General features: G+C 46.3%; 1 protein-coding gene across 3 annotated transcripts in view; it reads right to left on the bottom strand.

Annotated features, from left to right (window-relative positions):
• Window positions 1-13,843, bottom strand: part of LOC136643644 (VPS10 domain-containing receptor SorCS1) — a 483,280-nt gene that overhangs the window by 427,260 nt on the left and 42,177 nt on the right. The gene's annotated exons all lie outside the window — the stretch shown is intronic.

Raw genomic sequence — 13,843 nt, 5'->3', positions numbered from 1 at the left:
AGGCCCTAAAAGCTACCATATTCTTCGCTTCCCATAGCTACCTCTGGAGTGTGACAAAGGGCCAGTGTCACTTTAGCTACAGCCATCTCAGAAGTCCTTGGCACCTACCTCCATGGACAGCCATGAAACTAGGTGATCCCTAAACACAAATTCATTTTACATCCAATTATCCCATCACCACAATTTCTCAACAAACAGGACAAGACTGTTTTTTGTGTACTTGAGGAATAACATCCATGATCGCTCTGCTGGGAAAGAATGACAAATGACTTCTTCTCTGTCTCCTGGCATGAGCAGAAGCTGCCACTGGGGATGAAGCAGTGGCTGAGTGACACGGCACAAGCTTTGTAATGATCAATGGCCTGACTCAGTTTAAAGTAGCTTCCTATATTCTTACCTTACAAAACCTGCCCCCCAAACACAAGCATAGGAGCTTGCTATAATAAGGTGAGGGTGCCCTGAGGTAGTCTAACTATCGGTTCTGAAGCAGGGTTCTGGCCTATACAAGGGTCCAGTAGAAACATATTTTTGTTATCTGAATTTCTGATGATTCTCCATTTGGAAACAGAATCTATTTTGGATTGTACTGATCTGTTTCCATTATTGGAATTTACTAGATTGATATATTTCAGCAGCCAAGAAAAACTTCAGAAGTGTTTTAGGCAAAACAGTAAATGGGTTTTCCTGCTCCAGCAGACTACAGTGATGTGGGCAAGTCTTTCCAACCAATAATGAAACCACCCACAATCCAGTAAAGTCACCAGTATGACGTGATTTCCTTTTCAAACTGAATTCCAATTTAGCCTTTTTCCTAGATTCAAAATCTTAAATATTCAAAATTAAATGCACCACATCAAATTTTCCTAACCCCCAATGCATCTATTCGGATAAAAAATTACGTTCAGTTGTGCCATGAGAATTTTCTAGAAACAAATTCCCAAATTTCTCAAATGTACAGGCATAAAATGGGATACCGCTGCCTATCTCAATAGGACATATTGATTATTGATTCCACAGCAAAAAGGCAAATGGTTTAATAGAATGTAGTAAGGAATGGATAGTTTCAAATATATAGACTAATTCTAATTCACAGATAATCATAAAGAACTACCAATTGAACAATGAGGGCACACATTTTTGTCTACGTTGCATGACAGATTGGAATGTAATTCATATCTTCATCCTAACCATGAAATTTACATGTACAGGTGGAGCCTATTTATCCACGTTAGTTCCGTTCCGTGACCCGCCAAGATTAACAAAATATGTGTTGTGCTAAATTCCACAGAGTTAAGCAAATACGATACAGCCTGACACTTGGGGCTGGAAGGAAACTAAGGCACCGGTTCTCAATCCCCTCCACTCCACTCTGCTCTGCTCCTTCACCTCCCCCCTTTCACAGGTGGGATGCTGAGCTTTTAAGAGTCCAGTCCTATGCATTTCTCTACTCAGAAGTAAGTCCCATTCTAGTCAATGGGGCTTACTCCCAGGAAAGTGTGGATCGGATTGTAGCCTAAATCTCCTGCTTTGCTTGCTGGGAAGGCTTGCTTGTGTCAGCTGGAGCAGGAGAGCCTGCACCATGGGGGGGGGGGATTTGGCAAACACTCCCTGGGTTTTTTAAAGCAATCCCCTCTGTTGCTACCACACCTGCCCCGTATGTGCCTATTCGTGACCCACCAGTTCGTGTAATACTTCCCCCATCCCTTTAAGGGGCGGGGGAAGAGGAGGGAGACAGTGACGCAATCCCCAGGATTGCGCCGCTAAGGGAGGCGAGGGGGGGTGCTTGTGACTTACTTAGAATGGTGTAGGGCTGCAGCAGGAAGTGCTCTGCGCCCGCTTCTGTTGCAGGTTCCAAGCCTCACGGAGCACTGCGGAGGGTTGCACAGAGCTCCCCGCACCTCCTGCAGCCCTACACCATGCCAAGTAAATCATAAGAACCCCCCTCGCCCCCCCCCCTTAGCGACGCGATCCTGGCCCCTCCCCGGCAAGAACTTACTGAGGGAGTAAAGCTCCCTCAAAGTTTGAGAAACCCTGTGTTAGATAGCCAGAAGGCTCTGGGAATGGGTTAACAGACAAATTTAAACTTTCAGTGTAGATGTACCAGATGCTACAACTGACAGAGCAGGTAAGCTCCTGCTGGGTGATGTAGGGGGAGGCCACAATAGGAGAAGGGGCGTGTAACGGGGCTTGGGGAGGGTGGAGAAGGGGCAGTTCAGGTCTGGGAGGTGAGCTTCTTAGACTTGTGCCAGAAGTTTAACTGGCAAATCCAAGTAGTTGTGCAGGTTGGGGCTCGACACAGGGTAAGGGAACAAATGTTCCCCGAGAAGACTTCCAACCAACTCCTTCCCAACACTGGATGCAGCATGGGCAGTTCCACCAGTGCTGGGTACAACTGGGTTGTAAATCTTCTGTAAATCTCTGCAGACGCGTGTGGCCTCTGGGAACCAAGTGCCTCTGGGAACTAAGTGCCAGGTAAGGCACAAGAGTTTAGCATCTGGGCGAGGAGAAGGCAAGGAGACCTCTGAGTTTTGGAGAAGGAGAGGAGGAGGAGCAGGAGCAGGAGGAGGAGGTAAGTGTACTCATTCTAACGCTTTGTCTTTCTAACTCCCTGTCTTCTAACCTTAACCTTACCTTTAAAGCAACCTTAAATCAAAATTGAAAGTTAGCACCTAAGGGAGGTACATAGGGCTACTCGTGAGCAGGAGCAGAGTCCTACTCGTGAGTAAGAGCAGAGTCCTACTCGTGAGTAAGTGCCCAAGGGTCAGGCATTTAAATCAAAATTGAAAGTTAGCTGCACCTAAGGTAGCACTTAATCGAAGGAAGGGAGGAGGATAAAGTGAAAAGCAGGTTTTCTACTTGTTTAAATTAAACCTATACTTAACCCAGGTTAAACCTAATCTAAGTTAGAACATAACCTAAACAGGTCAGTAAATTGGGACACAGGATCTAGAGAGCAATAAATAATTAAACAAACCCAAATAAAAACTAGCTTGAGGTTACAAAAACAGTCCAGCCTAAGAGAACAGAACTAGGAGGGAAAGGACCTAGGAAGGGCCAATTCCCAACCCATTAAGAGCCCCATTAGGCTAATCCAAGCAGTCCATTCAGGAGCCTGCAGAGTAGGTCATGCCCATCAGCAGCCATTTGCCTTCCTGAGCTTTTGTAAACTCACCTGGGAAGGCCAGCCCCCTTTCAATCAGGAAGGAAGGAGGGGGGAGGAGCCAGCCAGGAGTATAAAGCTAGGCGGGCCATCGCGTGAGGCTCTCTGCAGACGCGTGTGGCCTCTGGGAACCCAGTGCCTCTGGGAACTAAGTGCCAGGTAAGGCACAAGAGTTTAGCATCTGGGCGAGTTCAGCAGCAGGGCGAGGAGGCCAGGGCCCCATACACTGCCCTTCCTCTTCCCTTGAGAAGAGGGCTGCTATCCAGTGTACGGTTTTTAAAAGGACCCCTAAATAAAACAACAAAACAATAACAAAAAAGCTATGCAGTCAGACAGCCAGCAGCAGGGTGGGGGCTATCCAGTGTTCTGCATTGAGTGCCACATGTATGATTATATGCCTCTGGGGCATAAGTCATGGGTGTGTCCTCGGTGCAAGGAGCTCCAGGCTCTCAGGGAACGCGTCCGCTCCCTTGAAGCCTTGGTGGCCGACCTGGAGAAGCGCAGGCAGCCAGAGGAGGACCGTGGGGAGACTTCCGGGGACGATCAGGCTTCGACCCAACCTCAGGCGTGCAGCTCCTCGGCTGCCCGGGTGGGAAGTCTCGGGACTGGAGGACGTCATCCTGGAGAGGAGGGAAACAATCCCCTAGGGGGGATCCCTTCTCCTGGGGATGGGCCCGTATCCGAGCGCACTCGGGATACTCCTCGGCGGGAGGGGGGTCGGGGGCTTCTTGTAGTGGGGGATTCGATTATTAGAAACATAGAGAGGGGGGTTTGCGACGGATGTGAGGACCGCATGGTGACCTGCCTGCCTGGTGCGAAGGTTGCGGACATCACTTCTCGTCTAGACAGGCTAGTAGACAGTGCTGGGGGAGAGGTAGCGGCTGTGGTGCATGTCGGCACCAATGACGTGGGCAAGTGTAGCTGGGAGGTCCTGGAGGCCAAATTTAGGCTTTTAGGCAGGAAGCTGAAAGCCAGGACCTCAAAGGTAGCGTTCTCTGAAGTGCTACCTGTTCCACGCGCAGGGCCAGCTAGGCAGGCGGAGATCAGGGGTCTCAATGCGTGGATGAGACGGTGGTGTAGGGAGGAGGGGTTTAGATTCGTTAGGCACTGGGGAACGTTTTGGGACAAGCGGGGCCTGTACAAGAGGGACGGGCTCCATTTGAACCAGAATGGAACCAGACTGCTGGCGCATAACATTAAAAAGGTGGCAGAGCAGCTTTTAAACTGATCCCTGGGGGAAGGCCGACAGGAGCCGAGGGGCATCCGGTTCGGGACTCCTCATCCCTATGGGATGAGGATGGGGAGGTTAGAGAACAACAAGACAAAGGCAGGGTAGGAGAAGAAATTGGGAAAGGTAGGGAGATGGGATGTGATAGACGGTTTGGCACAATGAGAGGATGCGGGGACAAAGGAGCGAATAAGCAGCCCATCCTGGGGCATTCCGTGTATAAATGCTTTTATGCGAATGCCCGAAGTCTACGAGCAAAGGTGGGAGAACTGGAATGTCTGGTGACAAGGGAAAATATTGACATAGTGGGCATAACGGAAACCTGGTGGAATGCGGAGAATCAGTGGGATACCGCAATCCCGGGCTATAAACTCTACAGGAGGGACAGGCAGGGGCGTGTTGGAGGTGGGGTGGCCCTTTATGTTAAGGAAGGGATAGAATCCAGCAAAGTAGAGATTGAAGGTGGGTCCGACTCCACCGTAGAATCTCTGTGGGTTAAATTACCAGGCTTGTGCAGCGATGTAATACTGGGGGCGTGCTATCGTCCTCCAGACCAGAAATCTGATGGGGACCTTGAAATGAGGAAACAGATCAGGGAGGTGACAAGGAAGGACAGGGTTGTAATCATGGGGGACTTCAATTATCCTCATATTGACTGGGTCAATTTGTGTTCTGGTCACGATAAGGAAACCGGATTTCTTGACGTGCTAAATGACTGTGGCTTAGATCAGCTAGTCACAGAGCCCACCAGAGGACAGGTGACTCCGGATTTAATTTTGTGCGGTACGCAGGACCTGGTTAGAGATGTAAACGTTACTGAGCCATTGGGGAACAGTGATCATGCTGCGATCTGTTTTGACGTGCACGTTGGGGGAAGAATACCAGGCAAATCTCTAACAAAAACCCTTGACTTCCGACGGGCGGACTTCCCTCAAATGAGGAGGCTGGTTAGAAGGAGGTTGAAAGGGAGGGTAAAAAGAGTCCAGTCTCTCCAGAGTGCATGGAGGCTGCTTAAAACAACAGTAATAGAGGCCCAGCAGAGGTGTATACCGCAAAGAAAGAAGGGTTCCACTAAATCCAGGAGAGTGCCCGCATGGCTAACCAGCCAAGTTAGAGAGGCTGTGAAGGGCAAGGAAGCTTCCTTCCGTAAATGGAAGTCTTGCCCTAATGAAGAGAATAAAAAGGAACATAAACTGTGGCAAAAGAAATGTAAGAAGGTGATAGGGGAGGCCAAGCGAGACTATGAGGAACGCATGGCCAGCAACATTAAGGGGAATAATAAAAGCTTCTTCAAATATGTTAGAAGCAGGAAACCCGCCAGAGAAGCGGTTGGCCCTCTGGATGGTGAGGGAGGGAAAGGGGAGATAAAAGGAGACTTAGAGATGGCAGAGAAATTAAATGAGTTCTTTGCATCTGTCTTCACGGCAGAAGACCTCGGGCAGATACCGCTGCCCGAACGGCCCCTCCTGACCGAGGAGTTAAGTCAGATAGAGGTTAAAAGAGAAGATGTTTCAGACCTCATTGATAAATTAAAGATCAATAAGTCACCGGGCCCTAATGGCATACACCCAAGGGTTATTAAGGAATTGAAGAATGAAGTTGCAGATCTCTTGACTAAGGTATGCAACTTGTCCCTCAAAACAGCCACGGTACCAGAAGATTGGAGGATAGCAAATGTCACGCCTATTTTTAAAAAGGGAAAGAGGGGGGACCCGGGAAACTATAGGCCGGTCAGCCTAACATCCATACGATCCATACGGGTAAGATGGTGGAATGCCTCATCAAAGATAGGATCTCAAAACAAATAGACGAACAGGCCTTGCTGAGGGAGAGTCAGCATGGCTTCTGTAAGGGTAAGTCTTGCCTCACGAACCTTATAGAATTCTTTGAAAAGGTCAACAGGCATGTGGATGCGGGAGAACCCGTGGACATTATATATCTGGACTTTCAGAAGGCATTTGACACGGTCCCTCACCAAAGGCTACTGAAAAAACTCCACAGTCAGGGAATTAGAGGACAGGTCCTCTCGTGGATTGAGAACTGGTTGGAGGCCAGGAAGCAGAGAGTGGGTGTCAATGGGCAATTTTCACAATGGAGAGAGGTGAAAAGCGGTGTGCCCCAAGGATCTGTCCTGGGACCGGTGCTTTTCAACCTCTTCATAAATGACCTGGAGACAGGGTTGAGCAGTGAAGTGGCTAAGTTTGCAGACGACACCAAACTTTTCCGAGTGGTAAAGACCAGAAGTGATTGTGAGGAGTTCCAGAAGGATCTCTCCAGACTGGCAGAATGGGCAGCAAAATGGCAGATGCGCTTCAATGTCAGTAAGTGTAAAGTCATGCACATTGGGGCAAAAAATCAAAACTTTAGATATAGGCTGATGGGTTCTGAGCTGTCTGTGACAGATCAGGAGAGAGATCTTGGGGTGGTGGTGGACAGGTCGATGAAAGTGTCGACCCAATGTGCGGCGGCAGTGAAGAAGGCCAATTCTATGCTTGGGATCATTAGGAAGGGTATTGAGAACAAAACGGCTAATATTATAATGCCGTTGTACAAATCGATGGTAAGGCCACACCTGGAGTATTGTGTCCAGTTCTGGTCGCCGCATCTCAAAAAAGACATAGTGGAAATGGAGAAGGTGCAAAAGAGAGCGACTAAGCTGATTACGGGGCTGGGGCACCTTCCTTATGAGGAAAGGCTACGGCGTTTGGGCCTCTTCAGCCTAGAAAAGAGACGCTTGAGGGGGGACATGATTGAGACATACAAAATTATGCAGGGGATGGACAGAGTGGATAGGGAGATGCTCTTTACACTCTCACATAATACCAGAACCAGGGGACATCCACTAAAATTGAGTGTTGGGCGGGTTAGGACAGACAAAAGAAAATATTTCTTTACTCAGCGCGTGGTCAGTCTGTGGAACTCCTTGCCACAGGATGTGGTGCTGGCGTCTAGCCTAGACGCCTTTAAAAATGGATTGGACAAGTTTCTGGAGGAAAAATCCATTATGGGGTACAAGCCATGATGTGTATGCGCAACCTCCTGATTTTAGGAATGGGTTAAGTCAGAATGCCAGATGTAGGGGAGGGCACCAGGATGAGGTCTCTTGTTATCTGGTGTGCTCCCTGGGGCATTTGGTGGGCCGCTGTGAGATACAGGAAGCTGGACTAGATGGGCCTATGGCCTGATCCAGTGGGGCTGTTCTTATGTTCTTATGTTCTCATCTCCTACTGCTTTTTGTTGGCAGCTTGTTGAGGAGAAGGCGCCAACAGCTCTGTACTCCATTGCTCACTCAATTTCCCACACAGAGATATTGCTAAAGGTCAAAAGAACGGAGAGCCTCATTGCTTAGAGCTCTATGCCTGCATCAGAACATTTTTTTTCCCTGACAGTGGCATATATGTCAGAAAAATCTGTATATTTTTGTCATCCGCCCAGCAGAAATGAATGTGCTATTACCCCTCCCACTCCTAGCTCTTTTCAAATAGAAGGCAAAGAACCTGATTAAACTAATAAGTGCAATTTGCTATATTTATCTCTGGTGTATGAAACACTACTGAAATTGATGGTCCACTAAGCACCACTATCTCTTTATGAAAAGCATACAGCCGAGGTCAAAATAGAAGACTATATTAGTCCCTTTTGGATCTATTAGTGAAAACCCTGAAACTGAACTAGCAGATAGTAATGATGCAAATTATACCCAGTTTTTGGAGCAGAGGGAGGGGAAAAATATGAAAACAAGCATTCTCTGGTTAAGCATATTTACTTACTAATTCTGTTTGCTGCTTTCAAAAACAAAATGGTAATTAAAACAATTTATATGATAAATTTGTCTTGCTTAAAAATAAATGGTGAAATTAAAGATCTTTCACAAACCTAGCTTAATGGGCAGCCCAATCCAAAGTAGGCTGCCAGAGCAAGTTGCGACAGTGGAACACACTTCCACACTTACAATACAGCCACTGGCAGTGCATGGATTGCTCCGTCAGCAGCCATTTGGGGAGTGCTACTGCAAGAGGCGGCACCGCACCCAGTCATCGCCAGACCTCACCGTGCCCATTGGGGCAGGTAAGACAGCCACAGTAGGGTTGGCAGAAAGGGGGTGAATGGGCAGAGAGCGGAGAGGAATGGGGGCAAGGAGACTATAGGAGAAGGATCTAGATTTCTCTCCTCAGACTGTGCCTGCTACAGAGCTGGCACAGATCCAAGGAGTTGGAGTAGGAGGCTTATGGATAGGTACAGGGAACTTAATTCTCCTTTGTCCTCTAAAGCTTCCTGATCTGTGCCCTGCCCCTCCCCCACTGGATACAGCATGCCTGTTTTTCGCACAACTGCATTAGTGGGGGGGAGGGGATAGGATTGGGTCCATAGCTGCTTACTCTTGTTGTTGTTGTTGGCAACCTTCAGTCTCGAAAGACTATGGTATCGCGCTCTGAATGGTGGTTCTGGAACAGCGTCTAGTGTGGCTGAAAAGGCCAATTTGGGAGTGACAATCCCTTCCACACTGGGAGCAAGTGCAGTCTGTCCCTGGTCTGTCCCTGGCTATGGGCCTTCCTTCTTTGCCTCTTAGCCTCAGACTGTTGGCCAAGTGTCTCTTCAAACTGGGAAAGGCCATGCTGCACAGCCTGCCTCCAAGCAGGCCGCTCAGAGGCCAGGGTTTCCCACCTGTTGAGGTCCACTCCTAAGGCCTTCAGATCTCTCTTGCAGATGTCCTTGGATCGCAGCTGTGGTCTACCTGTAGGGCGCTTTCCTTGCACGAGTTCTCCATAGAGGAGATCCTTTGGGATCTGGCCATCATCCATTCTCACGAGATGACCGAGCCAACGCAGGCGCCTCTGTTTCAGCAGTGCATACATGCTAGGGATTCCAGCTCGTTCCAGGACTGTGTTGTTTGGGACTTTGTCCTGCCAGGTGATGCCGAGGATGCGTCGGAGGCAGCGCATGTGGAAAGCGCTCAGTTTCCTCTCCTGTTGTGAGCGGAGAGTCCATGACTCGCTGCAGTACTGAAGTGTACTCAGGACGCAAGCTCTGTAGACCTGGATCTTGGTATATGTGACTCTCAGACATACTTGTTTATGTTGAGTCCACTTTTCCCAATTAGTCTTCTGAATTTAGTCCACTTTTAAAAAAATTCAGAAGCCATGACTCCACAATGGCTGGCTTTAAGCCAATTGGACCAATTGCTCCCAACTGGGCCCCATGCCTAAGTGGCCCATGCTAGATTAATCGACCAGTACTTTAGTCTTGTCAAATACTCACAACAATACATTGCAACGGATACCTAATACCACACTGCAGGTTTTGTAGATGATAGCAACAATTCCAATTTTCTTCTGAATTCTTAAAAAAGTCAGTAGTGTTTGTTTAGACTGTTTATATTCTGAAAATTTTTTTACTGTACTTGAATAACAGCCACTAAAACAAGTGATTTTGTAACTATTCACTTTTCAAAGGTAATCAATAAATTTAGTTTGTTTATTTGCAGGCTTACATGTATGCAGTTTTATATTAAAATGTGCTGAGATCCATTTGGTCCATTAACTCACAAGCACTTTTTAAGGGCACATTTTGATTGCTTTCCATTCTACCGTAACAATATAAAATCTATAAAAAAGTTTATTTATAACTGTAAGATTCTACAGACCTTGGCTGTGAACCTGCAAAAAATGTTTCCAATTGGGCCCCACAGCTCCTATAGCCGTCACTGCCTCAACACATACACAAACACCCACCCACACTGGAACTCCTTGTTTAGCAATCAATCAAAATTTTGTTCAGTTGTAATATAACTGAGTACGCTGTGCCCAGGTACAATGGAACTGTGCTGACAAGCACACACATTAGCTCTAATGTGCTCAGTATATGTGCACCCTGCTGTTCTCAAGCTTAGCATTTCTCGGAGGAGGACAGCACTAAAGCTGGAAAACTTTCTCCCTGGGATTTGGGCTGCTGATTTGCCAGTATTTCAAATAATGAGAAGAAAGTTCCCTGGGTTCATCCGTGCCCTCCCTCAGACAAGCATTAAATCTGAGGATAGCAAGGGATATGGCTACAGAGCTTGTCCGTGTTGGGGGTGTGGCTACTAAGCACATTCCTATTACCCTCTATGTCAGTGTTCTTCAACCTGTGGGTTGTGATCCCAGTGGGGTTGCAAAGCCTCCTTTGGGGAATTGTGGCAACCATTCAAAGCTTGTACAAGAGGGGGTTTGGATCCAATATTGGTTCTGCCTTATCAAATATGATATGATCCTCATGGCTTCTTCTCGTTGTCTTGTACCACAGTACCTAACATCTGCTCTGCTCAAGTTGCTACCTCATAGGGTTGTTCTGAAGACACAAGAGGTAAGGGGAAATGGGGTGGGCAGTGATAATAATAATAATAATAATAATAATAATAATAATAATAATAATATACAGTATTTATATACCGCCTTTCTTGGTCTTTATTCAAGACTTTATTCAAGGCGGTTTACATAGGCAGGCTTATTAAATCCACGCAGGGATTTTTACAAATTGAAAGAAAGTTCTTTCTTTCAAGAACCACTACATTCAAGGTGTTACACTTCGATCTGGTTTAACATTCTGGCCTCCATCCTCCCATGCTCCGAGCAGATGGAACAGCTCAGCTGCAGCTTGCCAGCTGCTTCAAGGTCGCACGGTGCCGGTGGCCTCGAACTGGCGACCTTGTGGATGTTAATCTTCAGGCAAATGGAGGCTCTACCCTCTAGACCAGACCTCCTGCCAGTGATGGAGGCAGGAGGTGGTCAGATTAGGACCCAGGAGGGGGTGTTGGATTGGTGGTGGGTCCCCAGTCTCTAATTTATTTAAGTCATAGTACAAAAAAGGTTGAAGACCACTGCTGCATGTTTTACCTTGAATTGTTTTTTGCAACATCTGGCATTTGAGCCCAACTAATCTGAATCAATATCTTAGGACAGCAATCTTTAGTAGGCTACATAGGGAGTTTGCCTTATCAAACTCATTGGAACGCCCTTTTGATTAAACATGCCTAGGCTACCAGTATACACTTGGGTGTGTATATTGGTTTTATGTGTCAAGTCAGTTTTATACTCATAAATAGATCATTTAAGAAAAGGAAGGCCACTACTGTGAATTTTTCAGTGGGTTCCTATTAGGACAGCTCTCAAAACGTTGAATTCACTCAACCTTTATTCTATCTCCTTAATGTTCTTGGGCAGGTGTCCCAGTCTTTTGTAATTCTTTTGTGCTTGCTACTGCTGCCCTCTTATCTGCAAAGAAATGAATTCCTCTCTTGTCCTCTGTAGCCCCAGACAACAATTCTCCAGCGGCTCTTCAACAGAGAAAACCAATCCCTGTGAAATTCAAGAAGGTAAACAGAATTCATTCTTTTCTGGCAAGGTGTTCCCAATCTAATGTCCATAATTACCTGTATCCCTTATGATGGCCTTGTTTACAGATTAAAGCTACAAATCTAAAGACAGGAGTATAATACAAATGCATGATTCCGAAAGGCATACTGGCCGATTTCTTTTTGCCTCCATTGATAGCAGTGTGATGCCTTAAGTTGCCTTTGAATTTTCTGACCGAGGCAATGGAGCAAAGGGATCACAGCATGAACAACTAATCTACATCCATTTCCCTCTTTCAGGCCTTCTGCATTTGTGACCTTATCAACCCACATGGTATCAGCTCAAAGGCAGTGATTCAACACCCCACCTCTCCACTTCAGAGACATTAGTAGAACAGTTTACCTTTCTTGTAGCGCAATTTGTAGTTACCATGGGGACTGAATCCATTTTTGGTGTCTGATAAAATAATATAATAATGACGCTCCAAATTTACCCCACTTTCTTACAGGGTAAAAACCAAAATGCTGGACCTTCAGCAATCAGCTAATAATAAGCAGAGGCATTAAGATAATAAGTGGTGCTTTTGTGAAAAAGTAACCGCAAAATATTGTCTAAGGCTTCACAGATTACAAGATTTTCAGTCTATGTAGTTCAGGTGTAGATTACTTTTACAGCACCATCAATATACATGGTGCATTACACTGAATGAAGGAACAGGTCCCTGCCCCGAGGAATTTGCAAGATTTGATTGCAAGATTTGCAATCAATCAAATCTTACATTAAAAAAAATATAGAAATCTTCTAAATTTTACAACCCAGATTTAGAAGAGACAATAGCATGTAATTAGTTTGTGGAACTCTTTGCTACAGGACATAGTGATGGCACCTGGCATTAATGTCTTTAAAAGGGAATTGGACAGATTTATGGAGGAAAAGTAGGCTCTCTCTGAATGGTTCTAAATCTGTCCAATTGCCTTTTAACAGCTTACAAACCATGATGACTATATGAAATGTCCTGGTTCTAAAAGTAGGCTCTCTCTGAATACCAGGGAGTGGCAACAGGACACAGGTAAATTGCCCTGATGGGCCACTGTGAGATACAGGAAGCTGCACTAGATGAGGTCTTGAACAAACCTTTCTTATGTTAAGGCAGATGCAAGGTAAACAAAAAAGGGGAGGAGAATGGAGGCAGGGATAAACAAGCATAGGATATGTCAGGGGTGTCCAAACTTTTTGGCAGGAGCGCCACATAATCTCTCTGACACTGTGTTGGGGGCCATGAAAAAAAGAATTCATTTACATTTCAAATTTGAATAGATTTACATAAATGAATATATTCAAGATAGAACTTATATGAATGAATGAAGGTCTTGAAATAGCTTAAGGCCTATAAAAGACCTTGCCTAAAGCAAGGCCAGCCTTTCCTTCACTGCCACTGCTATATCATAGATGTGAAACAGCAAGCAGTGGAGGAAGTCCTCGTCCCACAGCTCATGCAAGAGGTTGAACAGTCACCCTCACGCTAAGAGAAGTTGTGTTGGGCCAGCATGAGCTCCAGCAAGCTACCAGAGGGCCAGAGGTTCACTGGAAACTGGGGGCTTCCTGCGGGCCGGATTGAGAGTCCCCGAGGGCCCCAAGTGGCCCCCGGGCCAGGGTTTGGGCACCCCTGGGATATGTGATTACAGTAGGGAAAGAGGACTAAGGTGTTGCACCAAAGACATCACAGAAAAGGATATGAAGGAAATAAGAGAGGATGCATCACATAGGTGTTCAAGGAGGATGTTCCAGGGTTAAGAAGTGGCAAATGAGGAATGGCAGAGCTGTTTGAAGGAGTAAGATTTTTGGAAGACTGAGGTTGCTAGAGTTGGCGGTGTGAAGATCATTCTCAGGAGTATAGTGGGATATGAAATTTGAGGTGGAAGGGAGGCGAAGCATTTAAAGGTAAGGATGAAGAGCTTGTGCTGGATCAAGAAAGGAACAGGAAGACAGTGAAGAAATTTGAGAAAAATGATGTGTTTGAAGTGATAAGCAAGATGAACTGCATGGAGGTCAAGGAACCAAGATAAGACAAAGACTATCTTATCTGAGTTTTAAATGATCAGATATTTAACGCCACAATCTTAT

Source organism: Tiliqua scincoides, chromosome 3 (genome assembly GCF_035046505.1).
Source record: "Tiliqua scincoides isolate rTilSci1 chromosome 3, rTilSci1.hap2, whole genome shotgun sequence".
Lineage (NCBI taxonomy): Eukaryota > Metazoa > Chordata > Lepidosauria > Squamata > Scincidae > Tiliqua > Tiliqua scincoides.
This window is presented reverse-complemented; position numbering and strand designations above follow the sequence as displayed.